The 27963-nt window shown below is 50.6% G+C and overlaps 1 long non-coding RNA gene across 1 annotated transcript in view; it reads left to right on the top strand.

The window, feature by feature from the left end:
• Window positions 1-27963, top strand: part of LOC146859885 (uncharacterized) — a 384601-nt gene that overhangs the window by 325773 nt on the left and 30865 nt on the right. The gene's annotated exons all lie outside the window — the stretch shown is intronic.

Genomic DNA, 27963 nt, shown 5'->3' with positions numbered 1-27963 from the left:
CTTCCCACGTGCACCGGAACACAATTAACCCTTCCACGTGTTGTAGCATCCTTGCCTCGTCAGCGAGTCCACGTGGCGTAGACGCCTCGGAGCCACACCTGGGCACAGATCCCGAAAATGAATGCTTGGCTCACTTAGCTATCGCGCAATAAGAACAACCACACCAAATATTTGCACTTAGCATAAAAGGTCACTTTATTAGGCCAGACAACATAAATTAGAATCTTGCTACAATAAACATTCTTGGAACAAAAACCCCATTGTCATTACTCTTGAAACTTTTTGCTATCCAACCAAATATTCCCCACAAGACTTCTCATCAAAAAAACCCCATGAAATGCACAATCCCAATCAACCTTTCCAATGCCCCTCCCCCACCCCAGAAGGAAGGATAAGCCCGCTCCAGACCATCCAACCCCCAAGAAAAAACGCCCCCAAAGGAAAATCAGCGAACCAGGAAAATGCTACCTGACCTAACGTGACTATATATATATATATATATATATATATATATATATATATATATCCCAAAAAAGGTGTCCCCCTGCGAGAACGCACTTGGCAGGCAGGCGAATCCTGTACTTTCACCAGCATCCTTTATTTGTTAATGACCGGACATTGTTCTGCTTGTTTTAAAATAACCAGCCCTACGCGTTTCAGCGCCCCTGCGCCTTGGTCACGGGCTCATTGCAGTGTCTGTAGGCGGAGGAAAGGCAGGAAACGAGTCACTTACTTTAAGTAATCTCAGGTGAGATTACACCCTCTGGTGGGAATTACCCTCTGGTGGAAATTTCATATCTCGGCATTCTGGGACTCGTGGTTTTCCTGGTTTTAAATTAAAGTCCTCCAGTGGTTTCCGCCTCAACAAACACACAGTCTTGCACATTGAATGCTCTCCAGTGAGCTACAAGCATAAAACTCCGGTTTTTCATTATTAAAACTGCTTGCCCTGCAACTTCAAACACAGCCAGTCTGTGTGAAACAGCCCGCATTTCATTCAGCGAGAGTGCAGTTCTCTCGGCCAGGACCGGCCGAATTAATTATCCAAAAAAAGGTGTCCCCCTGCGAGAACGCACTTGGCAGGCAGGCGAATCCTGTACTTTCACCAGCATCCTTTATTTATATATATATATATATATATATATATATATATATATATATATATATTCACTGAAAAAAACAGAGGTTTCACACACGTTATAGTTAGCTGGACATTTTACTCATAAAAAAACAATGAAATTCCCCCGTTATAGTTAGTTCAGCTAACTATAACTCGCGCGCCCGCAATCCACTGCTGATGACGTCACATATTACATCACTCATGACATGGTCAGTGACATCACTGATGACATCACTGATGACATCTCAAATGACATCACTGATGACATCACTGATGACATCATCCAGTGAGTATGTGTTTTTGAAAAATTTCAATATGTTTAATATATATAGGGAAAGGCCTGTTTAAGAATGAGTGGGTGTACAAGTGTGTAAATGGATGATTTTCTGTGGTGCATAACATGATTCTTTAAGTTAGTCATTAAATGTATCTTACTGCAGACTAGTGACTAAACTGTGTAAATGTGTGTATGTGTCTGTATGTTTGCATGGTTTTGAGAACAGCTATATGAGTCTCTATATGGGTAATTGATTGGTTGTCTAAGTATCTGTATGGGTTCATGAGTGTTTGTGTGGGTAGGGTGTGTGTCACTCTATGCATAGATGTGTGAGTGGGTGATTCTATGGGTGCATGGTTTTAAGACTGCATCTGTGATGGACTGTATGGTTGAGTGAGTGAATGTATGGGTGTGTTAGGGAATGAATGTATATGTCAGTGGTACATTTGTGACTAACTACATATGTGAAAGGCAGTATATATGCGTGTAAGAGTATATAAGTGGATAGATGTGAGAGTGTGTGATTGTGAGATTGACTGTATGGATGAGTGTGTGCTTGTATCAATGATTCTATAAGAGCGTAAGAATGTGATACTATTTTTATGAGTAAGTGAACTTGAGTGTGTTTCACTGCCTAGGTGAGTAAATTGGAGTGTGATTTTTTCCATGACTGAGTAGGTGTGAGAGTACCTCTATGGATGATTGGTGGTGTGTGAGTGTCTATATAGGTGTATAAATGCATATGATAGTTTTGTATGGAGTGACTGTAAGTATGAGTGACTGTACAGGTGAATGAGTGGAGGTGTATGTAGACCTAAGAGTTAATAATTTGGTATGTAGTTATTGGTATTGGAGTATGTATGGTTTTGAGAATGGAACTCTTACATTTTTAGTCAGTGTATCAAAGGTTATATTAGAGTGTGAGAAGATGTGCTACTCTATCACAAGGATGATGTCATCAGTGATGTCATCAGTGATGTCATTTGAGATGTCATCAGTGATGTCATCAGTGATGTCACTGACCATGTCATGAGTGATGTAATATGTGACGTCATCAGCAGTGGATTGCGGGCGCGCGAGTTATAGTTAGCAGAACTAACTATAACGGGGGAATTTCATTGGCTTTTTACGAGTAAAATGTCCAGCTAACTATAACGTGTGTGAAACCTCTGGTTTTTTCAGTGAATTTGCAAGGTTTTTTAAATGCTAATTCCTAACTATAACGTGTGTGAAACCTATGGTTTTTTCAGTGAATTTGCAAGGTTTTTTAAATGCTAATTCCTAACTATAACATGTGTGAAACCTATGGTTTTTTCATTGAATTTCAAAGGTTTTTTAAATGCAAATTTTTGTATTTTTTAATTATATTTATTAAATATTTCTTTTTCAAAAATTTCCCTATGTATACATTTATATATTATCTGTATCCTTTAATTTGGTGTGGCTCATTTTTTTTAAAAGTTTTAATTAAGATAAAGTTGAACAGCATAGTTAATATCTTCTATTAAATTATGTCCAATTTTTTTTTTTTATATAAATTCTTAGGGTGCGCGCTCAGAGCGTGCACCTAGTACGTTTGCGTACATTTTTTATGAATTCCGGCGTACGTTATTTCCGTACGCATACATACGTTTTACTGCGCGCTCGGAGTGCGCACCTAGTATGCATGCGTACGTACGCATGCTTACGTGCGTCATACGTACTCCATGCGGTACACTTCCGTATACGCGTAGAGTACGCGCGCTGACGTTGACGCAAACGCGCGTGCTGCGTATGCGCGTTACGTACGTGCATAGTACGTAAGCGCATGCGCGCATACGCGTTCGCGCATGCGGAATTGCACCGTGCGCGCAGGGAGCTTGCTCAGTGCGCGCACCTCGGGTTATGTGAATAATAAAACAACACTTTTAATTAGTTTTCATTACTTTCAGTTTCAGATTGTTTCAACACCACACCCAATCCCCTCATGGCAAGTCATGTGATCCAGAAACATCACTTTTCATTGGTTCAAAGTACTTTTAGTTCCAGATTCTTCCAAAATCACACCCACCCCCCTCATTGTTAGTTCTGATTCCCTAGGAGAAGGAGCTAATCTGTGTGTTGAGATACAATGGCAGAGCAGCAGCCATCTTCTGAGAGTGAACAGGACACTCTTGAGAGACAGAGGCAGAGGAAGCAGAAAGACTCCTTTATATGGCAGTTTTTCACTTTTCCAGAGGGACAAAAGAAGGTGAATGCACCAAAGGTCACCTGCAAACTGTGTCAGCGCGTCTTGTCACGTGGGAATCCTAACAAGAAGTACTCTTTTAGTATTCATACTATGACGAGGCACGTTGAGGCAATGCATCCAGTGACTTTTCGTCGAGCTTCTGGAGCAAACCCTCCACCTGCTCAGCCGACGACATCTGCAGCAGCTCAGCCGAGCACATCTTCGGCAGCTCAGGCAAGCACTTCTTCTGCAGTGGTGCCTTCACCTTCTTCCACACCTTTGGATATTCGTCCTTGTTTTGGGAGGATGAGTACACACTGCATGGATTGTGGTCTTCTTATTTCTTTGGGTGAGAGCAGTATTGATCTCATTCAAAGAAAATTTGAGGAGCATCCTTGCGAAAGGCCATAATTTTCTTTATTTTTTTTTTCGTTTTTCTCTTCCTCTGTCCCTACAATAACTCAAGGGCTCTTTTTAGAGCCACCTAAAATCAAAACACCACAACTTGTTTTTTAGAATCTATTTCTTTTTTTTTTTTAGAGTGCGCGCACCCAGCGCGCACCCAATGGGTTTTTTAAAAAAAAATCATTTTTTTCACCTTTAGTAAACCTTCAGGAACTCCCTGAGAAAGAGAGGGGAGTGGCAAAGTAATTAAAAAAGAGATGGTGTACATTTCACAGATGAAGGGAAGAGAGTCTTCCTATTAAACTTTAAACTCTGCATCAGTATTTATGTATAGGTACCCAAAAAAGATAATAGCTCATTTTAGTGCTGCATTTGAATTGGCTGTATTTACAAGGAGAGGAAAAGACACACAAAGAGGCTTATCCTCTCCTTGTAAATAGGGAAAAACACCCTGCGCAACTAGTTCGTCAAGAAAATTGACGTAGTGGTGGCGCAGGTGGCTTGTAAATGTGCCCCAGAGATGTTAAGGAAATTAAGGGTAAAACAGACAAACCAAGAGTGACAGATACAGACACAGAGGGCAAACAACTGAGAAGGAGTAAGGCAGTTAAAAAGACTAAGACATATGGATACAGAAAAAGAAACATGGATGAAAAATTAGTGATGGAGGTAGTAAAGGTAGGGGAGTAGTATAGAAGGAGTGAGGAAGTTACAAAAGAGTAGTAAAGCAGGAAGAGAGAGTGAGAAGAGAAATGAGAAAGTAGAGTAAGGAGAGGTGAAGAAAAGGAAGCATGAAACGAAACCAGTGACACATACAGATATGTTAAACTTACCTGACCATCAAAATAAATAATTTAGAATTAAATGTTTTTATTCAATTGCAAAGAGAACTGAATAACATCTTCTAAATTTTATTTCTAGTTCTGAAAAAAAGAAAAAAAGTATTAATATTCAATAATACACTTTATTAAACAGTACATGTTTTTTCATATTTAGCAAAGCAATTTTTTGCCCTTTTTTTGCTGTTTTCAGAATGTTTTGATTTTCACTGAAAATAGTGAAATCAATTGTATTCATCATTTAACAGCGGGCAAAACAAAAAAAACAATCTGAAAGATTGTTTAAAAAAGCCCCAAATGTATCCTCACTAAAACATACTTTAATAGAAATGTTAAAAATACCTTTTAAGAAGAATAACAATTTCCAAAAAATAACCTTGTTGCAAAAGAACATTTTCCAAAATAATATCTGTCAAAGAAGTCCACAATTGTTTGTTTTACCTTTCCTTACGGCCAAATTGTAAGTTTAAAATCTCTTTTGAGCGAAATATCCAATTTAAATCCTTTTAAATTTTAATAATGCTTTCTTCCAATGATGATGTTAGTATTTAAAATTTGGGTTTCAGAAAAATTAGGTAACAATTGGGTAAATCATAAGGCAAACGTTGCTTGAAAATCAATTGAGAATCATTACACAGTGTCCATCATTTTTCACATTTAAGATAAACTGTGTAATGACCAGAAGTTATAGAAGGTCCATCATGAAAATGTATTGCAACTGCAACAAAAGTTTTTCCAGATATTGATAATTGTTGTCCTGTAAACTTCTTTATTAAAGTGTCCAATTTTGAACCATCAGCTCTACAACGTTGCATCATTAAAATTACATACTGTCCATATTTCTTTAAAAATAACGTTGACAACATGTCTGATTTACATTGAGAACATTCCATGTTGTGATTAGCATCTTTAACTAATTTACTAAAAGTCACTGTTTTACTCTCTGCTAATGGTAAATATATGAACCTTTCAGAATCAACATTACTACTGCTTGTGTTCATACAGTTATCCCAACAATGTTCCCATTTATAAGAGACACCAAATACATTTTCTACTTCTACCCCTTCATCTTCCAGTACCATCAGGATATACATCAAGAATTCCTGTGCATCTTGCTGGACATTTTGTGTAAACTGTGTACGTCCAGAACATACATCTAAAAGATTTCTAACATCAGAAGCACTTTCTATTTTAGTTTTATCATTACTCAGCTTCTCATAGAGGAGACTCAGCAAAGAACAGAATCTTTTTTCATGATTTAGTGTTATCTGCTCTTGCAAAAATGTAAGATAAAATACAACATTCAGCACTACATTTGCGTAGCAGTTGACACCAGAGCTATTTTCAAAATGACAACCAACAACCTCTTCCACACTGTCCTTTTTCTTTTTGCTTGCAGTCACATCACTATCCTTTTGTTTTCTCTTCTGTACACCCTCATTACAGATATTCTCAAATCTCCTTTTCCGACAAACAACACGTTTTTCAACCACAGGATACTGACCTAAATGAGGAGCATAGCTTCTTCTTAATCTATTATACTCCTTTACACTGTTTGCATCAGCACTTACTTTTGAATCATCAAAGTCTATCATGAATAATCCAGATAATTTTTTCACGCGTGACAAAGCAACATATGCCATACCTTCTTTAAACACAGTAGATCCAATGTTTACAAAAGCACTATCAACAGTTAATCCTTGAGATTTGTGAATAGTTACAGCATATGCTAGAGAAAACGGAAACTGCTTCCTACGCACATATAAGTCTTTCACAAGCAAGAAACGAACTGAACAAGGACAAATGTCTTTAACCTCTTGTATCTGATCAAATTTTATTTTTAAACATTCAATTCCAACTTTTTTCTGGTAATTAATAAAACCCACAACTCTTCCCATAGCTCCATTCACTAAACCTTTCTCTACATCCAAATTACGTCTTAAAATTACTCTACAGTTCATACACACATAAAGATTCTTTTCCAAACCTGCTGTTTTTGAAATGTTTTTCTCCAGAGAATCCAATTTAGTACCCAATTTGCCTGTCAATATAACAGTTATTCATTCATGTTCTATTTTATCCACAGCTTCCAGCTTCATAATCTCTTCATTTTCCCATTTCAAAAGTTCTTGATTGAATACAGAACATTCATGTAGTGTTGGCATTAAGCAGATTACAGTATTTTTTTCTGCAATTTCCTTGTATATTTTCTCTGGAACTATTTGTTCTGTTGGAAACAAATTACTCAGCAATCGACTCTGTAATGCGTTTCTGCCATGTTCTGTGAGTAGTCCAATTCTTATATCTTTCAGAATACTTGCATAGTCCTCATCATTGGCTTGCCTCATATTGGTAATGAGTTCCTTATACTCAAAATATGTCCAAATATTTACATTGCCTATACTTCCTAATGACTTTTTTGTGTCTTCATGTGTAAGTGTATGGAATACCGGTTGTCCTTCAACTGGAGTAAGTTGCAAAAGATCTCCAAAAACTATGACGTGTTTTCCTCCAAATAGGACGTCAAAGTCTGTCTTCAGAATTTGCTGCATTCTTAAATGCACATAGCAAGCATTAAGTTTGATACCATGCTAACCTCATCAATAATGAGTACTTTCATTTTCTTCAATACTCTTGAAACTTCCAAGCATGCTTCTCCTGCTAGTTTGTGGTACTGTATTTTGTTCTCATGCTCTACTGGTAACATTAGCAAACGATGTAAGGTAACTCCTTTGATGTTATACGCTGCTAACCCAGTTGGAGCAGTAACAACACAAGACAAAATGGAATCCATTTTCTTCTGTAGGTAGCTTCTAATTACATTAATTAAGAAACTTTTTCCAGTTCCCGCTTGTCCACTTACATACATTCTCATTGGTTCAAAAGATGTGCATGAGCACTCTTTATTTTCATGTAGTAATCCGTGATCAATTTTTTGTCTGACTTCTTCATAAATTTGTTTTTGTTCTTCATTCAGTTGCTCCTCCAAATATGTTGTCTACTAAATCTTCCTGAGCTTGATTCATAGCTGTTTCCACTTTGTTCATAGCTATTGCTGCTTCATTTTCGATGATCGGTTGTCCTAGAGGATCTTGACTGAATGTCCCAGAACTTTGACTGTCTTGAGAACTGTCTCTAGCTACTTCAGCTGCAATTGTTGCTTCTTGTTCAATTTCTTCATTTAACATTTGAACATAAGTTGTGAAAGTACTGCATTCGACGCTGTCTTTGCTAGCATTGAAGGAATCTTCATAGCTCTTAAATTCTCCAAGTAGTTCGTCCTCTGAACGCCATGGTTTAAACAGCTGCAAAAGTGCCAAGTAGTAAAATTCCTTTTTATCAGGAGTGTCGCAACTCAGCTTCCGGTGATTTATCAAACTTCCTTTTGTTTGCTTCACCAAACATCCTTCCTCACCAATGACTTTATATTTTCCATTGTTGATATCTTCTGTGACATTCCGTTTAAAAATAAAGTTCTGCAGCACTTCATAGAGACACATGTTCTCAAGGTGATGACTTCTTTGTGGGTAATATGTGTCCAACATGTTTGTTCTTAAAATGTCTGTACTTTCTGGTTCGAACTCTGCTAAATACTCAATTTCTCGAATAGATTTCAGTACCCGATTACGCATTCCTGCAAGACCTAAACTTGCCCAAATTATTCTTCTGGATTTTGAGTACAGACTTGCAGATGATAACCTATCTGAGCATTCGTAGGATCCAATTTCTCGATGCAATAACATCTTTAAACTGAAACTGTATAGCTTCTTACTGACAGTCTTCTCGTGAGAAATCTCTTCCCACATTTCCTTCAATTCCGTTTTCTCAGATTTAGTGATGTAAGATGTGACATAGCGAGCAACAGCAATAGAATTGTCAGCCACATACTGTATATCCATGTTAGCATTCCACATGGATAAAATGACTGGGTTGTAGTCATTTATATATTTTGACTCTTCTTTTCTTCTTAGGTTGTAGGTATTCTTAGGTGATTTTCTTGTAATAGTATGTCGCACAGCTGACATAAAACTGTTTACTCTTCCTTTTGAAAGAACAGGTCGTGGAAATCCAAATCGACATTTTGGTGCCGATCACAATCCGGTAAAAACCGGGTACGAACCGTCGGACGGAGCATATTCTCCGTCCGACGCGTACCCGGTCGTCAAAATATACAAACATGGAATTACGATTCGCACGGGTACACCATTACCGTACGAATCGTAAAAAAGACCGACCGAACAAAAAACACCTACCAATGCGATCCGGGAAAGCGCCGACCTGACGTCGGGATGCACGTAGCCAGCCATTCACGACCCAGGAATCACGATTCGCACCGACGTCACCCCGCACGGTGAATATTTTGCGGCAGCCAAAAACTGCCGGGAAATCAGGACGACGCGAACAAGGACCACCAGTACGCGACGGACAGACGACGACGCGAACAAGGAGGACCAGTACGTGACGGACAGACATGGACCCGAACCTACGAGTCATCCCTGCCCTCATAGCAGTCCACCTCCTCTACAGGTTACGACGCAGACGCCGCAGAAGGTCAGAATAACTAAGGGAGGGGGGAAAGTGGGGTGGGGTGGGGGTGGCACTACCAGGGCAGGCCACAAAACAACCACATGAGTGACACACTACACATGGCCTGGACATACCTGACTCCCATGCCCTGGTCACCACGAGGGGGTGGGGGCGTGTCCTGATAATCCAGCGACCGCCACAACGGAAGTCCGTCACCACGCGAACTGGCAACACAACCAGACAGGTACGTCCCGTACCCACGCCTGAAGAGCGTGGGTACGAGTCGGACCACGCCCACACACGTCACCCCAACAATGGCGGGACGGATCGCACCCACGTGGCAAAGGCCTGGGTACGGGCCGCACAAACATCACATAGCGTGGGGACGGATATGTACGGACCCTACCCCCACCCCGTATGCAAGGAGCGTACCCCCCACCCCAACAGTGAAAGTACGACCCGTACCCCCACCCGCGTATGCAAGGAGCGTACCCCCCTGCCCAACAGTGTAAGTACGACCCGTACCCCCACCCACGAATGCATGGAGCGTACCCCCCATGCCAACAGTGTAAGTACGACTCGAACCCCCACCCACGAATGCAAGGAGCGTACCCCCCAGCCCAACAGTGTAAGTACGACCCGTACCCCCACCCACGAATGCAAGGAGCGTACCCCCCACCCCAACAGTGTAAGTACGACCCGTACCCCCACCCGCGAATGCAAGGAGCGTACCCCCCTGCCCAACAGTGTAAGTACGACCCGTACCCACACCCGCGGACGTACGGAGCGTACCCCCAGCCCAACAGTGTAAGTACGACCCGTACCCCCACCCGCGGACGTACGGAGCGTACCCCCAGCCCAACAGTGTAAGTACGACCCGTACCCCCACCCGCGGACGTACGGAGCGTACCCCCAGCCCAACAGTGTAAGTACGACCCGTACCCCCACCCGCGAATGCAAGGAGCGTACCCCCCTGCCCAACAGTGTAAGTACGACCCGTACCCCCACCGACGAATGCAAGGAGCGTACCCCCCACCCCAACAGTGTAAGTACGACCCGTACCCCCACCCGCGAATGCAAGGAGCGTACCCCCCTGCCCAACAGTGTAAGTACGACCCGTACCCACACCCGCGGACGTACGGAGCGTACCCCCAGCCCAACAGTGTAAGTACGACCCGTACCCCCACCCGCGGACGTACGGAGCGTACCCCCAGCCCAACAGTGTAAGTACGACCCGTACCCCCACCCGCGGACGTACGGAGCGTACCCCCAGCCCAACAGTGTAAGTACGACCCGTACCCCCACCCGCGAATGCAAGGAGCGTACCCCCCTGCCCAACAGTGTAAGTACGACCCGTACCCCCACCGGCGAATGCAAGGAGCGTACCCCCCTGCCCAACAGTGTAAGTACGACCCGTACCCACACCCGCGGACGTACGGAGCGTACCCCCACCACACCAGTGTCAGTAGACTCGTACCCTCACCTCTAATGCAGTGTGCGTAACCCCACCGTGTATGTGCCAAGCGCACATATCCAGAAATCGGAGGTGTGTGTGCAGAGTCCACCCAGCAGTGCCCTGAGACAGGAGTGGTGGGTGTGGAGTCCTCCCAGCAGTGCCCTGAGACAGGAGGGGTGGGTGCCCATCACTCCCAGCAGTGCCCAGAGACAGGAGGGGTGTGTGCAGAGTCCTCCCAGCAGTGCCCTGAGACAGGAGGGGTGGGTGCAGAGTCCTCCCAGCAGTGCCCTGAGACAGGAGGGGTGGGTGCCCATCACTCCCAGCAGTGCCCAGAGACAGGAGGGGTGTGTGCAGAGTCCTCCCAGCAGTGCCCAGAGACAGGAGGGGTGTGTGCAGAGTCCTCCCAGCAGTGCCCTGACACAGGAGGGGTGGGTGTGGAGTCCTCCCAGCAGTGCCCTGAGACAGGAGGGGTGGGTGTGGAGTCCTCCCAGCAGTGCCCTGACACAGGAGGGGTGGGTGTGGAGTCCTCCCAGCAGTGCCCTGAGACAGGAGGGGTGGGTGTGGAGTCCTCCCAGCAGTGCCCTGACACAGGAGGGGTGGGTGCAGAGTCCTCCCAGCAGTGCCCTGACACAGGAGGGGTGGGTGCAGAGTCCTCCCAGCAGTGCCCTGACACAGGAGGGGTGGGTGTGGAGTCCTCCCAGCAGTGCCCTGAGACAGGAGGGGTGGGTGTGGAGTCCTCCCAGCAGTGCCCTGACACAGGAGGGGTGGGTGCAGAGTCCTCCCAGCAGTGCCCTGACACAGGAGGGGTGGGTGCAGAGTCCTCCCAGCAGTGCCCTGACACAGGAGGGGTGGGTGCAGAGTCCTCCCAGCAGTGCCCTGACACAGGAGGGGTGGGTGCAGAGTCCTCCCAGCAGTGCCCTGACACAGGAGGGGTGGGTGTGGAGTCCTCCCAGCAGTGCCCTGAGACAGGAGGGGTGGGTGCAGAGTCCTCCCAGCAGTGCCCTGAGACTGGAGGGGTGTAACACATGTGTGTGAGGCCAGAATTATCCACATGCATACTGGCTACAAGGGAACATGTCCCCATGAACTCATGTCAACAGACTCCACACACAAGTACAGTGATCACCAAGGATGCCACGATTGTCGCAGGTGGAGACATGGCCCTGCATGCATGGCCAAAGTAGAAGGGCTCCGTCACACACACAGCTCATGTAGACACAGCTCTGCGCTAAACATTGGGAACACCCTGCAGGGAAGAAAGCTGGGTACACAGAGGAAGGAATACACCCTTGGACAAGTGCACCATGCAGTAACTGCCTACATGAACAAAGAAAGTTAGCCAACACCTTGTGATGGCACACAGATCACAGGGTCCCACCAATGAGCAGTACACTACTACATATCCCACACACCCAAACCCTTACACACCACCCAAAACCATGTAGCAGCCCCACCAACACCAATACCAGCATAGCAGTAGTGTGATAATGAAAACAAAATTAAGCTTTATTCTGCAGGAGCACAATGTCCGTTGATCGCAGGCAGTTCAATCTTCACAAAGCCCATAGGGCAGTCAATGATTCTCAGCTGGATGGGGGACACAGTGGGATGCGTGTCCCCTACCTTGCCTGCACAGTCAAATGGCATCGTCTTCCACACTGGTGAGGGCATCAGGGGGGGGGGAGCAACAGGCACCGCAGGGACATCAGGGCAAAGGGGCGGCGTTGTGGGTGCAGGGATGGAGGAGTCCACCACAGGGGGTGGGTCAGTGCCAAAGGCGGAGGCCAGGATGGCACTACACACCTTTGCAAGGTCATCCAGGGAGTCCCCTGCACCCGAAGGGACCTCAGGCCCCAAGGAGGGGGGGGGGTCAGAGGGATGGGCCGCAGCGCCACCGGGGGAGGGTGGAGACAGGGGGGGAGACTCAACCACCCTGACCGGGGACCTCCGTGACCGCTTGCGTGGTGGTGTAACTGTGGGGCTCAGGGACAGAGCGGCCATGAAGGAGTCCTTGGGGGAGATGTGGCCAGGAGAGCTGAGGGGAGGGGATTTGGAGGGAGTGGACTGGGTGGAATGCGGACTCCCACTATGGCTGCGTGTCACATGTTTGCCCCCCGACCCAGTGGGTGTGCCTACCTCACCCTGTGTGTGCGTGTCAGGAGGAGTGCGGTGGACCTTCCCTGCTGGTGTGGTGCCCGTGTCCGTTGATGTGGGTGCATGCCGACGTCTGGGTGTACGTGTGACAGGCATGGGAGTGGGAAGTGTGGATGGGGCAGGGGTAGGTGGGGGGAGGTCGCGCTGCAGGAGACCCACTGCTGCAGTCAGTGTGGAGTCGATGGACCTCAGCAAGTTGCGTTGGTCAGCCTGCGATGAATGAATGCCCTCCAAGAAAGCCTCGATGTTGGTGAGGGTTTTGCCGTGGGCATGGAGGACATTAAGGATCGCAGCCTGACCAACCTGCAGTTGCCGCTGGATGTCCACAGACTCTGCATTGGCGGCAGCAGTGGAGACAGGGGCAGGGGGCGCGGTGCCTGGCAGGAAGGAGACATGCTGTGACCGGGCACGCTGGGAAGGGACACGAGCAAGTGGGAGGCGGCTGGTGGAAACTGAGGGGGCGGTGCGAGGTGTTGTTCCGCTGTCAGCTGCTGGTGCAGCCTCCGCCCACTCGGAGACATCGTCCCCGGACCTGTCAGCTTCGTAGTCTGATGTGCCAGTCGACAGGTCCTCGGCCACACTCTCCTCCGCCTCTGTCCCACTCGATGTGCCAGCCCCGATGTCACGGCTGGCACTGGTGCTCGGTCCCTCCGCCTGGTCTGTGTCCATGTCTCCCTCTGTGTCCCCCGACGATGCTGTGGGCAGGGTGGAGAGACAGAAATTATTCAGACACCTGTACACATCTGTCACATGAGTCCAATCTACATAGGTAACATTGCATGGCCTGAAAAGGAAGATCCCTAACATCTACTGAACAGGGTACCGATGTAGGGCATGCAACACACAGTTGGTTGAGCCACCATGCCACTGAAATACCATGGAGAGCATGAGACAATAGCGAAACACAGGAAAAGGAGTCTGACATAGCACCCAGGTCCTGGGGACAATCCAGCACTGCATCTGCACCACACAGCGTTTGCGAAAATACCGATGACCAGGGACCATATCCATGAACTTGAGACACATGCTGCATAGGTAATGCTGAAAACATGCACAACATGACTCGGTCACTGCACATTGCGTGTGTGTCCAGGCACATCACACACTGCCCAGACCCAGCAAGTGGTAATCAGGATTTAACACATAGGCATTGCCCGCCCCAACAAGACCCTACACGAGGCAAATTGTGGAGACACAGGTGGCACCAACATCTCATGGTCTGGGTGATACACACAGGGGCAGGCAAAAAGCAAGATTGGACGCCAAACAGCCAAGGTGCGCCTGTACAAATAATGAGGTACCAGTGCCCATCCTCAGATGAGTATAACAAGACACACAGGCACTGGCAACTGTGAGTATGAAGAAGGACAATCAGGTCAGGCTGCACAGTGGACACCTGTACAAATTAGCACGTCTATATACATGGTGAGAGGGGACAATGGCACAGAGCACAACTTACGCTGTAGACACTGACAGTGGCCACGTTCATGATGACACATACACCACTGAGGAAAAGGTGCCCCAGGGGACAGTAGTGGGCACGCAACTACATGCTACTGAATGGTAATGACAGCAACACACGTCACCATCCCTGCACTATGTGTATCGCACAGTCATGCACATCATGTCACAGGCCACTACATAGGACATGTGCGCTGTAAGGCATGACACATGAGAGACCAACTCCCATGTCTGGAGTCAGCATCAGTGCCAACTGACATGGAACCCACATGCAGTGAACTTGACAGTGCACAGGCAAGGTCCCACAACCTGTTACACACCACCCCCACACATGATGCTACAGACATTGTTCCCGTGGACAAAGCGCCAGCCTACATTACCCTGGGAAGGAGTGACTACACACAGACCAGGGAACACATTGCAAGGAGGGGAAGGGTGGCAGGGGCACAGCGCTATACTGGGCCAAACAGGATCTGCACAGCACCTTTAAACCCTGCCAGTGGATTCATGCTACTGTGCCCTTACAAATGCCGGTGACACACAACAAACACACATGTACCTACCCCCTTCCGGCTGCTGCATCGCCTGTAAGCGCCTCTCCAGGTCTGGAAAGACCACCGGCAGCACACGCCTGTGGAGGTGGCTCAGACGGCGGCGGCCGCGGTTCTTGTGGCTCTCAGGTGAGTCCCCCAGCAGGAGCCGTGCAATCCTCCGCGTCCAGCACCGGATATCCTGCCAGCGTTTCCTCACCTGGGCCAGGCGCCGCCTCCGACCATCCACACCCCTCACGGCACTGACGGCGGTCAGCCAGATCTGCTCCTTGGCAGTGGCGCCTACCTGTGAGGAGGAACAAGTGACACCACATCAATACACCAGCCACATGTCACAGAGAGACATATGGGTACAAATTAGCTGGTAACAACAAGGCATGTCATGCAGCCAACGCATTGCACCTTTGTCATAGGGACATCATCCCCTGGTGAGGGAAAAAGCAGTACGTGCCACAGTGGGTACACAGGTGGAATGATGGCAATGTCACAATCAATGATCTAGGCTCACACTGTGCATCACACCCACCCCTCCTGGCTCAGGGCACTGCTGTGAGGACTCCACACCCACCCCTCCTGTCTCAGGGCACTGCTGGGAGGACTCTGCACCCACCCCTCCTGTCTCAGGGCACTGCTGGGAGGACTCTGCACACACCCCTCCTGTCTCAGGGCACTGCTGTGAGTGATAGGCCCCCACCCCTCCTGTCTCAGGGCACTGCTGTGAGGACTCCACACCCACCCCTCCTGTCTCAGGGCACTGCTGTGAGGACTCCACACCCACCCCTCCTGTCTCAGGGCACTGCTGGGAGGACTCTGCACCCACCCCTCCTGTCTCAGGGCACTGCTGGGAGGACTCTGCACACACCCCTCCTGTCTCAGGGCACTGCTGTGAGTGATAGGCCCCCACCCCTCCTGTCTCAGGGCACTGCTGGGAGACATCAGGCACCCCCCCCCTGGGACCCCCCCGACAGTACATGGCATGTGTGTTACACCTGGACGCAATGGCAGAAGTCACAGTCACCACATAGGGACAGTCTGTGGCAGTGGCCTATGCACTCACCTGATAACCTGGTCGCACATACAGCATGGAGTACTGTGGGAGGATCACATCCAGCAGAGCCATGTTCTCCTCCAGGGTGAATGGCTGTGTCCTCTCCACAGCCCTTGACATGGTTCCAGGGAATCAGTAGCAGCAGCTGGGTCGATGAATGCAAAGATGTGCAGGCAAGTGCTCCCTCATGGGACCTGGCTGCCTTATATGTGCCCTTCTGCCCAGTCTCATGCACAGGAGTACAGAGAGATTGGTCACTCACATTTGCATCCTATGTTTCCACCAATCCCTTCAAACCTAGCAGTCTGTGGGTTCTCTATCGGTTTCATTCTCCTGCATGATGTCAGCCCCACAAACACATTGCAACAAAGTAGACAAATCCCAACTGACTTCTGCTGTGCACCTTCCAGAACAATTTCCAATTTTGAACTTGGTCTCCATGACAACCAGCATGCATGTAGGCCTTAATACTTGTCCCCCATGTAATTTGGAGCATCACACACAGGTACGGTGCGTGTGGGGGCCCTAGGGCACCCCAAATGCATGGCAACGGCCCGTACATGCATGCCTACGCTCCATCACTTTTGGTCTGCACGCGTATGCGTACTCGTAGTGGTACGGACCGAACACTCGCATCTACGCTCACTATCTCTACGGGTACGCATACGCGTGCAGACCCATAGTGATAGTGAGCGTAGATGCGAGTGTACGGTCCGTACCACTACGGGTACGCATACGCGTGCAGACCCATAGTGATAGTGAGCGTAGATGCGAGTGTACGGTCCGTACCACTACGGGTACGCATACGCGTGCAGACCCATAGTGATAGTGAGCGTAGATGCGAGTGTACGGTCCGTACCACTACGGGTACGCATACGCGTGCAGACCCATAGTGATAGTGAGCGTAGATGCGAGTGTACGGTCCGTACCACTACGGGTACGCATACGCGTGCAGACCCATAGTGATAGTGAGCGTAGATGCGAGTGTACGGTCCGTACCACTACGGGTACGCATACGCGTGCAGACCCATAGTGGTACGGACCGTACACTCGCATCTACGCTCACTATCACTATGGGTCTGCACGCGTATGCGTACCCGTAGTGGTACGGACCGTACACTCGCATCTACGCTCACTATCACTATGGGTCTGCACGCGTATGCGTACCCGTAGTGGTACGGACCGTACACTCGCATCTACGCTCACTATCACTATGGGTCTGCACGCGTATGCGTACCCGTAGTGGTACGGACCGTACACTCGCATCTACGCTCGCCATCACGATGGGTACACATACGGCAGCACTCCCACAGTGATTTGGGAACATGCACAGGCCCTCTCAGCAGCAGTACGGCGGATTTTACACATCACTGTGGTGATAGGCGACACACATGTCGGAATAGGGCGGACATACTTGTCCATGGATGGACATACTTGTCCAGGAATGGACACCAAGGCATCGTCTGTGCATTACCACATGTGTTGGGCACAGGTGTCACAGGCTGTGATGTGGAACATGCCTCCTGAGTGGAGAAGGCACCAGATGTATGATGAGATGTGTACATGTGTACTGTGTGAGGGTGCAATGTGTGCCAGGCATGCCCTTGACTCCTTTGACATGTGTGCATGTGGGACTGCGCACTTGGGGTGAGCGTCACTGGCATGGCACGGACACCAACACACGGAAGTGTCCCATGATGCCCGGTACAGGGGTCATGACACATGACTCATCACTACCCACAGTGCACAATGTGACTATGCCATATATGTGTCCGGGATTTACATCGGGTTGATGTTGTTGCACCCTCGAAAGCTGCAGCCGTTGCAGCAACCAACATGTGGCTGTGTGTAGATTGTCATTGCACACTGTTCCCAACACCATGCCACATGTGTTACCGGATGTGAGGTGCACATGTATGCAAGGGACACGGAGTAGCGTGACAAGGCCATGTCAGCAAACTCACAAGGAATGTGTGGGGAGTCATGACATGTGCACCTTCATGGCAAGGTGTGTGGGCTGGACTAGTGTAATGTCATGTGACCTGTGGCTCAAGTGTTCCGCTGCCAGTCTCTGCAATCAGCATCACACTTCTGCTGATGTGTGGGTGTATGTCACTCCTGTCTTGCGTCGGGCAGTGCACTTGCACTGGGACACAGCTATTCCCATGGCGTGGCATGGGGAGGTTCTCAATCACCGTGTGTAGCTGGGTCTTGGAAGGAGTGTCACCTTGCATCCATACGTGTCCTGGGCATGTAGCACATGCCTGACTCCCTATGTGGCATGTGTGTATTGGCAGATTTACATGTGCTCAGTAGACATGAGTTGTTCTCGTAGTGCACTCACTCTTCCTTGTCACTTCCAAATTACTGCAGAGCGCCTCCTGTTGCCCGAAGAATTCCAGACTTGGCCACCATGCAGGAGAATGACAGGATCCGGCTCTACCGCTTCACCCAACCGTTGATTCTGGAGCTGACGGCGAGACTGGCACCACACCTGCAACCGCAGCACAGGTATCCTACGGCACTGACACCCCAGCTGAAGGTAATGGCTGCCCTACATTTCCTTGCCACGGGTACCTTCCAATATACCATAGCTCATGTTGGTGGCATGTCCCAGAGCATGTTCAGCGGTGTGCTGCATGATTTCTTGGAGGCCATGTTGATTCACCTGGATGACTTCATCAAGTTCCCAACCCCTGAACAGATGACTGAGGTCAAGCGTGGTTTCTATGCCCTGGGAGGGATGCCCCATGTCATTGGGTCCATAGATGGGACACATGTAGGTTTGGTACCACCACACGCACGGGAGGTGGCGTACCGCAATCGGAAGCACTACCACTCCATCAATGCCCTTGTGGTGTGTCTGTCCAACATGGTGATTTCACATGTCTGTGCTCGTTTTCCAGGATCAGCACACGATGCCTACATCATGAGGCGTAGCGGGATGCCTGATATGATGATGCAGCTGCGCAACGAACGTGCATGTGTTGTTGGTGGGTACAGTCTGTCTGTCCTGTATTCTGTTTGGCCGAGCAGCACTACCGCTTCGCCAGTTCTAACGATATCCATGTGCTTTCCATTTAGGGGACGCTGGCTATCCCAACATGCCTTGGCTGCTGACACCTCTCCGCAACCCCATCACGCCGGCCCAGCTCCGCTACAACACCGCCCATGGCCGGACAAGGCGAGTGATAGAGAGGACGTTTGGCATGCTGAAGAGCCGATTCCGGTGCCTCCACAAGACCGGCGGCGCACTCCCATATGCCCCGGCGAAGGTCTGCAAGATCTTCATGGTCTGCTGCATGCTGCACAACATGGCAGTTGAAAGAGCTGTGCCCCTCATCCTGGATCAAGATGACGAGGACCATCCACCCGTGGAGGACGAAGGGCTTGGCAATGGGGCTAGTGATGTGGAGGATGTGGAGCCGCAAGAGGACATCCGGACTCGGCTCATACGCGACTTCTTTGCTTAGTGGTGAGTACCAGGGTCTGAGTGTGCACGCATTGGTCCCCGTGTGGCATGCGTTGTGATGTGTGTCTCCACCTGCATGTATGGCACGTGGGTCAGAGGTGTGTGTGGGTGTGTCACTGGAGTGATGGTGGCAGTGATGGTAGTATTTCCCCAGGCATAATTGTGACCTAGCATGTTGTCATACATACATGTGTCGAGTAAATGCACATGCAAGTGGCTGTGCTTCTTGTGGCTGACTTCTTGTGTGTCTCTCTTCCCCAGGTACCTGCGCATGCCGTTTGCTGGTTGCATTGTTGTGGCACTGCTATTCCTCATGGACATGGCATCGTGGGCTGACTCAGCGTTACAGGCACGGACACGTTTGGAAGTCTCCATGGGGTAAGGGATGCATCTGGGGTGTATTGGGTGTGGCAGTTGTTCACGATGTGTGCACACTGCCCCGGTCGGGGTTTGGGTCCTCTGCAGACATGTGGCATCCCCATGGGACACGACATGCAGCTGGGTACACCTGAATAGATGGGCTGCCTGGTTGTCAGTCATCAGTGATGGGATGGTGGATTGTGATGAAGGCATCAATGTGTGTGACACTGCCCTCGGACACATACGGTTAACATTGTCTTGACATGGCGTGGGACTTCCACATCAGCGGATGTATGGTGTATGGCAGGCTCTCCGTGAGCAGCTGTGGGTATTTAGCTATTATCCGACACTTGTGTGCCAGTTCCATGGCTATCACGCATTTGTGCTGCAGAAGGGGGGTGCCAGTGTTGGAGCCACATGTTACTCCACATGATGTGTTCATGTGTACTTCAAGTTGCCTCTGCAATTCCAAACACATGACTATTAAAGGTGTCCCTATGCCTCCAAGGTGCCTCTTCTCAGTCAATGCTGGTGTGTTGGCACGGTGCATCCTGCATGTCTGGCATGGTATTCCCTGATTGTGGCTATGTGTCAATGTGTCGAGTGGCAAGATGCAAGCTGTGTGTGTGTGCTGAGACTGTGTAATGGGCATGATGTCCATGACTGTGTGGGTATTGTGACATGTGCCATCCCCATGCATCCAACGTTGTCCATGACCCCATTCTCTGCATCCACCAGACTCAAGCTTGCAGGACATGGTTCTGCCACCTGTCTACACGTACCTGGGTGCCCCCCAGGACACGGGCCAGGATCCCTGACCTCTGCGCATGAGTGTTGCTGTACTCAATGTGTCTGTCAGCACGGTTGTTCGGCCACCCCCTCAGCTGGTTCTGACCATCACGGGTGTGTATGGTGCTCCATGTCTGTCTTGCCTAGAAAACTGTGACCCATGTGTCCTGTGCCAGACTCAGGCCCCAGGGTGTGGATGGTTGAAGTGATCAGATGACTCAGGCATGTTTAGACTGTACAAGACACATGTTAGGTAATAATGCTACCAGCAGGCATCTACTCTTAATAGTGTGATTTATTATTGGGGGGGGGGGCAAGTGAGGGCCTTTCCGGGATTAGGGAATCCAAAGTTCAGTAGGGGAGTTGGTGTCCTTGCCATTGGAAATCCTCAGAGTCCATGCCACAGTCTTTGTCAACATTGGTCAGCCAGTGACCAGCAGGGCCATGTGGCAGAGAATGTCTCTTGATGCTGTGATGCTGTTGCTCCAGTGGGCCAGGTGCCAGGCCAGGTGTCCTGGGAGATGGTGATGTAGCAGCCACCCTCACGGTCCTTTCCGTGGACGACCCGGCTTCCTGCGGGGAACCTCAGCAGCAGGCCGTGACGACGTCTGGGATGCTCCGTCGGATGTTTCCTCCTCCTCCTCATGATCCCTCCCTGTGGGTGGTGATGTTCTCCGCCTTCTGGCACAGGGAGGGTCGGCCATGGTGTCGGCCATCCGACGGAGTTCAGCGTGAATCCCCTGGGACGCCGTCACTTGCTGAGCCTGTCTGTCCTCCATCCTCCGTTGGTGTAGCTGTAGACAGGCTATTAGCTCCGCATGTTGCTGGGCCTGCTGGACCTTGATCCCCTCGAGGACGGACACAACCTGGGCCATGCCCGTGGTGTCCTGCCGGTATGAGTCCAGGATGTTACGGACATGGGAAAATACCGGATCCCCAGCCAACTGGTCAGGCTCGCGCCTCCGCCGCTCTCCACTCCCACCACCCCTGCCCACTTGCGTCTGGCCTGCACTTGTGGGCACATGGGGTCTCCGGGACCCCTGAGGGGTGGCATTGGCGTTGTCGCCTGCCTCCTCCTGGGTGCCCGGGACACCGTGTCCCTCCTGGCGAGCCTGGCTGCATTGTGGTGTTGGGGCAGGGATCCTGGGTGTCTCCTGGGATGTGGCAGGAGTGGGGGTGGTGGTTGGCACGGTTGTACCTGACGCAGGTGCTGCAGGTGGTTGGACACCAGAGGGGCCAGGTCGGTCGGGGTCGTCCGCAGAGTGGTGAGAGTGGTCGCTGCCGGTGGGATCGGTCTCCTGCAGATCCGGGTCCTGTGAGTGTTCCCCCCCAGTGTTGGGGGGTGCAGCACGACGTTGACCTGTGTGTGAGAGAGACAATGTTAATTTTGATCCATGCAACATCCATGTTTCATCCGTTACAAAGTTGGCACATTTCCTCTTGGAATTAGGATCTGTCTTGCATTCCACTCACAGTGCACTTGTGCATGTGTGTGTCCCTTGGGCACCAATTTGGCCCCTTTAACTATGTGTGGCACAGTCTTACTTGCTGCGTCAAGTGTGACTGCAGTCAGCAGTGGAGTGTGCATGTGTGCCGAGCTATGCGTTTGCGCCTTCCTTGTAGCACTGTACATGTGCACATGGAGTGGATCCACACACTCATATGATGCAGGTGGCTGTCCTTGTGCTCGTGTACAGGTTGTAACATGGCCCTGCGTTTTGCCATGATGAAGAGGGGGGGTTCTGGCACTGGGCACCCTTGTCTACATGCACGCAGTCCACCTGCTGACGAGCAGACATTCCCACACACCAAAGGACTGATTTGCTCTCCCTGTGTCTCCCTCCTTCTCTGTCCCCCTCTCCCTCCCTCTCTGTCCCCCTCTCCCTCCCTCCGTGTGTCAGCCTCCTCCCTCTGTCCGTCTCCCTCCCTCTCTGTCCCCCTCTCCCTCCCTCTCTGTCCCCCTCTCCCTCCCTCTCTGTCCCCCTCTCCCTCCCTCTGTGTCCCCCTCTCCCTCCCTCCGTGTGTCAGCCTCCTCCCTCTGTCCGTCTCCCTCCCTCTCAGTCCCCCTCTCCCTCCCTCTCTGTCCCCCTCTCCCTCCCTCTGTGTCCCCCTCTCCCTCCCTCCGTGTGTCAGCCTCCTCCCTCTGTCCCCCTCTCCCTCCCTCTCAGTCCCCCTCTCCCACCCTCTGTGTCCCCCTCTCCCTCCCTCCGTGTGTCAGCCTCCTCCCTCTGTCCGTCTCCCTCCCTCTCAGTCCCCCTCTCCCTCCCTCTCTGTCCCCCTCTCCCTCCCTCTGTGTCCCCCTCTCCCTCCCTCCGTGTGTCACCCTCTGTCACCTTGGCCCAGCTTCCTGGGCACACACTGTTAGCAGATCTTTGAGTGGCCCTTGGCCTGTTGATGTGAGTTTGTTTCTGATCTCCAGGCACCCATTTTGTCTGCTGTGTGTCTGTGCGCTGCTGCTGTGGTGGTGTGTGCTGCCACTCTTTCACACTGTTGGCTGTTCATTAGCTGCTGGCATGTGCAAAACAGTGCCTTCACCCCCATGTGTTGATGCAAGGCGTCCGCCATTTGCTGGCAAGTCATTCCTGTGTTGGGACACAGTGTTTGTCTGGCTGTGACCTAGGCCATATGGGCAGAGGGCATTGTTGTCTGCTTTGGAGTCGCACTATGTGATTCTTGGTGCCCAGCCTCCCGCCATCCGGGTTACCGTGTCATGTGTTGTTGTCTTCTGTGGCCTGTGACTTGACATTGTCCAGCTGGGTGCATGGGGCATGGTGGCAGCAGTGGCATGTGCCTGCTCATGGAGTGTGGTTGAGTAATGCGATGGCTTGTGGTGGTTGCGTGCCTGTTATTGATTTTGGTTGTGGTTGCAGTTCCCCCCATGTGAGGTGCGTTGTTTGTGTACTCACCCGGGTCTCGGAGTCCTTCTACTCCTTCAACTGCCTCCACCGGCAGTATGGCCATCACCCTCTCCTCCCAGGGATGGTACTGTACGGCTCTGCGGGAGGGCCCTCCTCCGGTGGCGTTGGCCTGGTCGTGTTCCTCCTGCCTCTTGGCTCTGACCCTCCTCCGCAGATCGTACCACCTGTTCTGGCAATCCTGCTTGGTCCTCCTGGTGTCCGCAACAGCATTCACAGCATCGACGATGGTCTGCCACATGGCTGTTTTGGCTGCCTGGCTGGTGCTTCTGACCAATGTTCCAAAGATCTGTGGCTCGACTCTGAGGATTTGATCAACAAGGACCTCCAACTCTCGGTGACTGAACTTTGGATTCTTGGTAGTGGGCATGGTGAGGGGTGTGGGTGGGGATGGTGTGGGTGTGGGGGGGGGGTGTGGATGTTGGGGGGGGGTGTGGATGGTTGTGTGTGTGTGTGAATGTGATGAGAGGGTGTTTGTGAGGGTGGTCGTTTGAAGGTGTGCAAGTGTAAGGTGTGGTGTAGCTTGTAGTCTGGTTCTGTGGTGTCTGGCAGCAGTGAGTCTGTTGGAAAGGCTCATGGTTTGTGTGTGTGGGCCCTTTTTATTGGTCCATGGGTGGGTGTGGCAGTTTTTGAATTTTGGGTGGGTGTGTTATAAGGAGTGGTGGTGTATTGGGCCTCTGTTTGTTTTTGGCAGTTGCAGGTCAGTGATTGTGTTATTTAAGTGGTTGTTGGCCATGTTTAGTGGCTGTGTGCCTTTCGACTGGTGTATTCTTGTGTTGTTTTAATTTGTCCTGGTTGTGTACGTGCGTTTTGAGCGTGTGTACGGTGTGTACATGGGCCATTTGGTTGTACGATTTTGTCCTTGTGTGTGGCTTTGTAAGACTCGTACATGCGGTTGTGATGTTGGGGCATGGGGTGCGCTCCGTACTTAGGAGGTTGTGTTGGGGGTGCGCCAGGAACGTACTGGGGTGGGGGTACGACTGGAACGTACTTGGGTGTAGGTACACGGGGGGTACGACACGTACAGGGGTGGGGGGTGTACATTGACGGTGGTACGACACGTACTGGGGTGGGGGTACGACTGGAACGTACTGGGGTGTAGGTACACGGGGGGTACGACACGTGCAGGGGTGGGGGGTGTACATTGACGGTGGTACGACACGTACTGGGGTGGGGGTACGACTGGAACGTACTGGGGTGTAGGTACACGGGGGGTACGACACGTCCTGGGGTGGGGGTACGACTCGAACGTACTTGGGTGTAGGTACACGGGGGGTACGACACGTCCAGGGGTGGGGGTACGACTGGAACGTACTTGGGTGTAGGTACACGGGGGGGTACGACACGTCCTGGGGTGGGGGTACGACTCGAACGTACTCGGGTGTAGGTACACGGGGGGTACGACACGTCCTGGGGTGGGGGTACGACTCGAACGTACTCGGGTGTAGGTACACGGGGGGTACGACACGTACTGGGGTGGGGGGGTGTACATTGATGGTGGTACGACACGTACTGGGGTGGGGGTACGACTGGAACGTACTGGGGTGTAGGTACACGGGGGGTACGACACGTACTGGGGTGGGGGTACGACTGGAACGTACTGGGGTGTAGGTACACGGGGGGTATGACACGTACTGGGGTGGGGGTACGACTGGAACGTACTGGGGTGTAGGTACACGGGGGTACGACACGTCCTGGGGTGGGGGTACGACTCGAACGTACTTGGGTGTAGGTACACGGGGGGTACGACACGTCCAGGGGTGGGGGTACGACTGGAACGTACTTGGGTGTAGGTACACGGGGGGGTACGACACGTCCTGGGGTGGGGGTACGACTCGAACGTACTCGGGTGTAGGTACACGGGGGGTACGACACGTACTGGGGTGGGGGGGTGTACATTGACGGTGGTACGACACGTACTGGGGTGGGGGTACGACTGGAACGTACTGGGGTGTAGGTACACGGGGGTACGACACGTACTGGGGTGGGGGTACGACTGGAACGTACTGGGGTGTAGGTACACGGGGGGTATGACACGTACTGGGGTGGGGGTACGACTGGAACGTACTGGGGTGTAGGTACACGGGGGGTACGACACGTCCTGGGGTGGGGGTACGACTGGAACGTACTTGGGTGTAGGTACACGGGGGGTACGACACGTACTGGGGTGGGGGGTGTACATTGACGGTGGTACGACACGTCCTGGGGTGGGGGTACGACTGGAACGTACTTGGGTGTAGGTACACGGGGGGGTACGACACGTCCTGGGGTGGGGGTACGACTCGAACGTACTGGGGTGGGGGTACACGGGGGTACGACACGTACAGGGGTGGGGGGGTGTACATTGACGGTGGTACGACACGTACTGGGGTGGGGGTACGACTGGAACGTACTGGGGTGTAGGTACACGGGGGGTACGACACGTACAGGGGTGGGGGGTGTACATTGACGATGGTACGACACGTACTGGGGTGGGGGTACGACTGGAACGTACTGGGGTTTAGGTACACGGGGGGTATGACACGTACTGGGGTGGGGGTACGACTGGAATGTACTGGGGTGTACATAGACGGTGGTACGACACGTACAGGGGTGGGGGGGTGTACATTGACGGTGGTACGACACGTACTGGGGTGGGGGTACGACTGGAACGTACTGGGGTGTAGGTACACGGGGGGTACGACACGTACAGGGGTGGGGGGTGTACATTGACGGTGGTACGACACGTACTGGGGTGGGGGTACGACTGGAACGTACTGGGGTGTAGGTACACGGGGGGTATGACACGTACTGGGGTGGGGGTACGACTGGAATGTACTGGGGTGTACATAGACGGTGGTACGACACGTACAGGGGTGGGGGGGTGTACATTGACGGTGGTACGACACGTCCTGGGGTGGGGGTACGACTGGAACGTACTTGGGTGTAGGTACACGGGGGGTACGACACGTCCAGGGGTGGGGGTACGACTGGAACGTACTGGGGTGGGGGTACACGGGGGTACGACACGTACCGGGGTGGGGGGGTGTACATTGACGGGGGTATGACACGTACTGGGGTGGGGGTTCGACTGGAACGTACTGGGGTGTACCTAGACGGGTGGGGGTATACATACACGGGGGGTACGTGTCGGACGTACGGGGGCTGGGGGGAGTGTTGGGCGCGTATGCGGGCACATGTCTCCATGGTTGCTATGGGTGTTCGGTGCGGACGGTGTTTTTTCCATACGGTTGTACGCTCGGACGCACGGGATGGATCGTGATTCCTCGGTCGGACTTGGCTTTTCACGTTTGTAAGGTAAATCGTCCGAGGACGTGTCGGACACATTTTCCGACCCGAGGACGTGTGGGGAATGATTCCCAGTGCGGTTCGTATGGACTTTTTACCATGCGAATCGTGATTGCCAGTTCGTACGGCACTTGTACGATTCGTACGGTAAAAAGACCCGATACGAGTCGCACGGGGGAATTTTTTACCGGATTGTGATCGCCACCTTTGTGTAGAATTTATCTTTACTCTTGTACTTTCGTCGACAGTATTTTCCACACCGATGACTTTGGAAACGTAAAACTTGCTCTTTTAAATTTTTCTCTTCTGTGCTTTTAGGTATAGCACATGTTGCATATCCTTCGATGAAACTTAAAACTGCATCATCAGAATCTGTTCCAAATTTTGGAGCATCCTTGATCCACAACAGCATATGAATATGAAGAGCACCTCTTGCTCGGTACTCTTTTCTCCAAAAGAAATCCACAACTTCTCCAAGAGGTGTATTTTTATTATTGCAGATGAAGGACATCATAGCCTCAAATCTATGATTGAAATATCTGCAAACATTAACCGGATCCAATGAGCACAATTCTCCTGCTGTCTTGTATTGGATGTTTTCAATATTTGAATTTGCCTCTCGAAGAATATCCAGGAGATCATCCCAAGCGTACTCAGCACAGCTTAGGGTAAGGAACCATGTAGGAGTTCCTAAATTCCGTAACATACATTTCAATTCTCCATGGCGTCGGTACCAATATTCATTCGTCCCACGCTGACAAGCCATCAAATTGATCAATTGAGATTCCAAATGATCATCTCGCTGTTGCACTTTGTTCATAAAATCCTTTGCAGTCACATTACGTAGATGTACTCCAGTTTTCAAAATGTGATTTACTGCATAAGATAGTGCTGACAAGTCACTTTCAAATAAAAGATGGAACAAATAAGGAATACTTTGAGGAAATCTCGGATCTTCTGAATATAGTCTTGTAGTCCGATACTCAGAAGCAGGAATCTGTACTGGACGTTCATCATATCGTCCTCCTTCTCCTGTAGGAAACAGCTGGGGAAAACAACGAGCTTCCAAGCTCTCCTCCCATACACTCACGG

This window comes from Triturus cristatus, chromosome 3_1 (assembly GCF_964204655.1).
Source record: "Triturus cristatus chromosome 3_1, aTriCri1.1, whole genome shotgun sequence".
Lineage (NCBI taxonomy): Eukaryota > Metazoa > Chordata > Amphibia > Caudata > Salamandridae > Triturus > Triturus cristatus.
The sequence above is the reverse complement of the archived record's forward strand: the minus strand, read 5'-3'. Positions and strand labels throughout refer to the sequence as shown.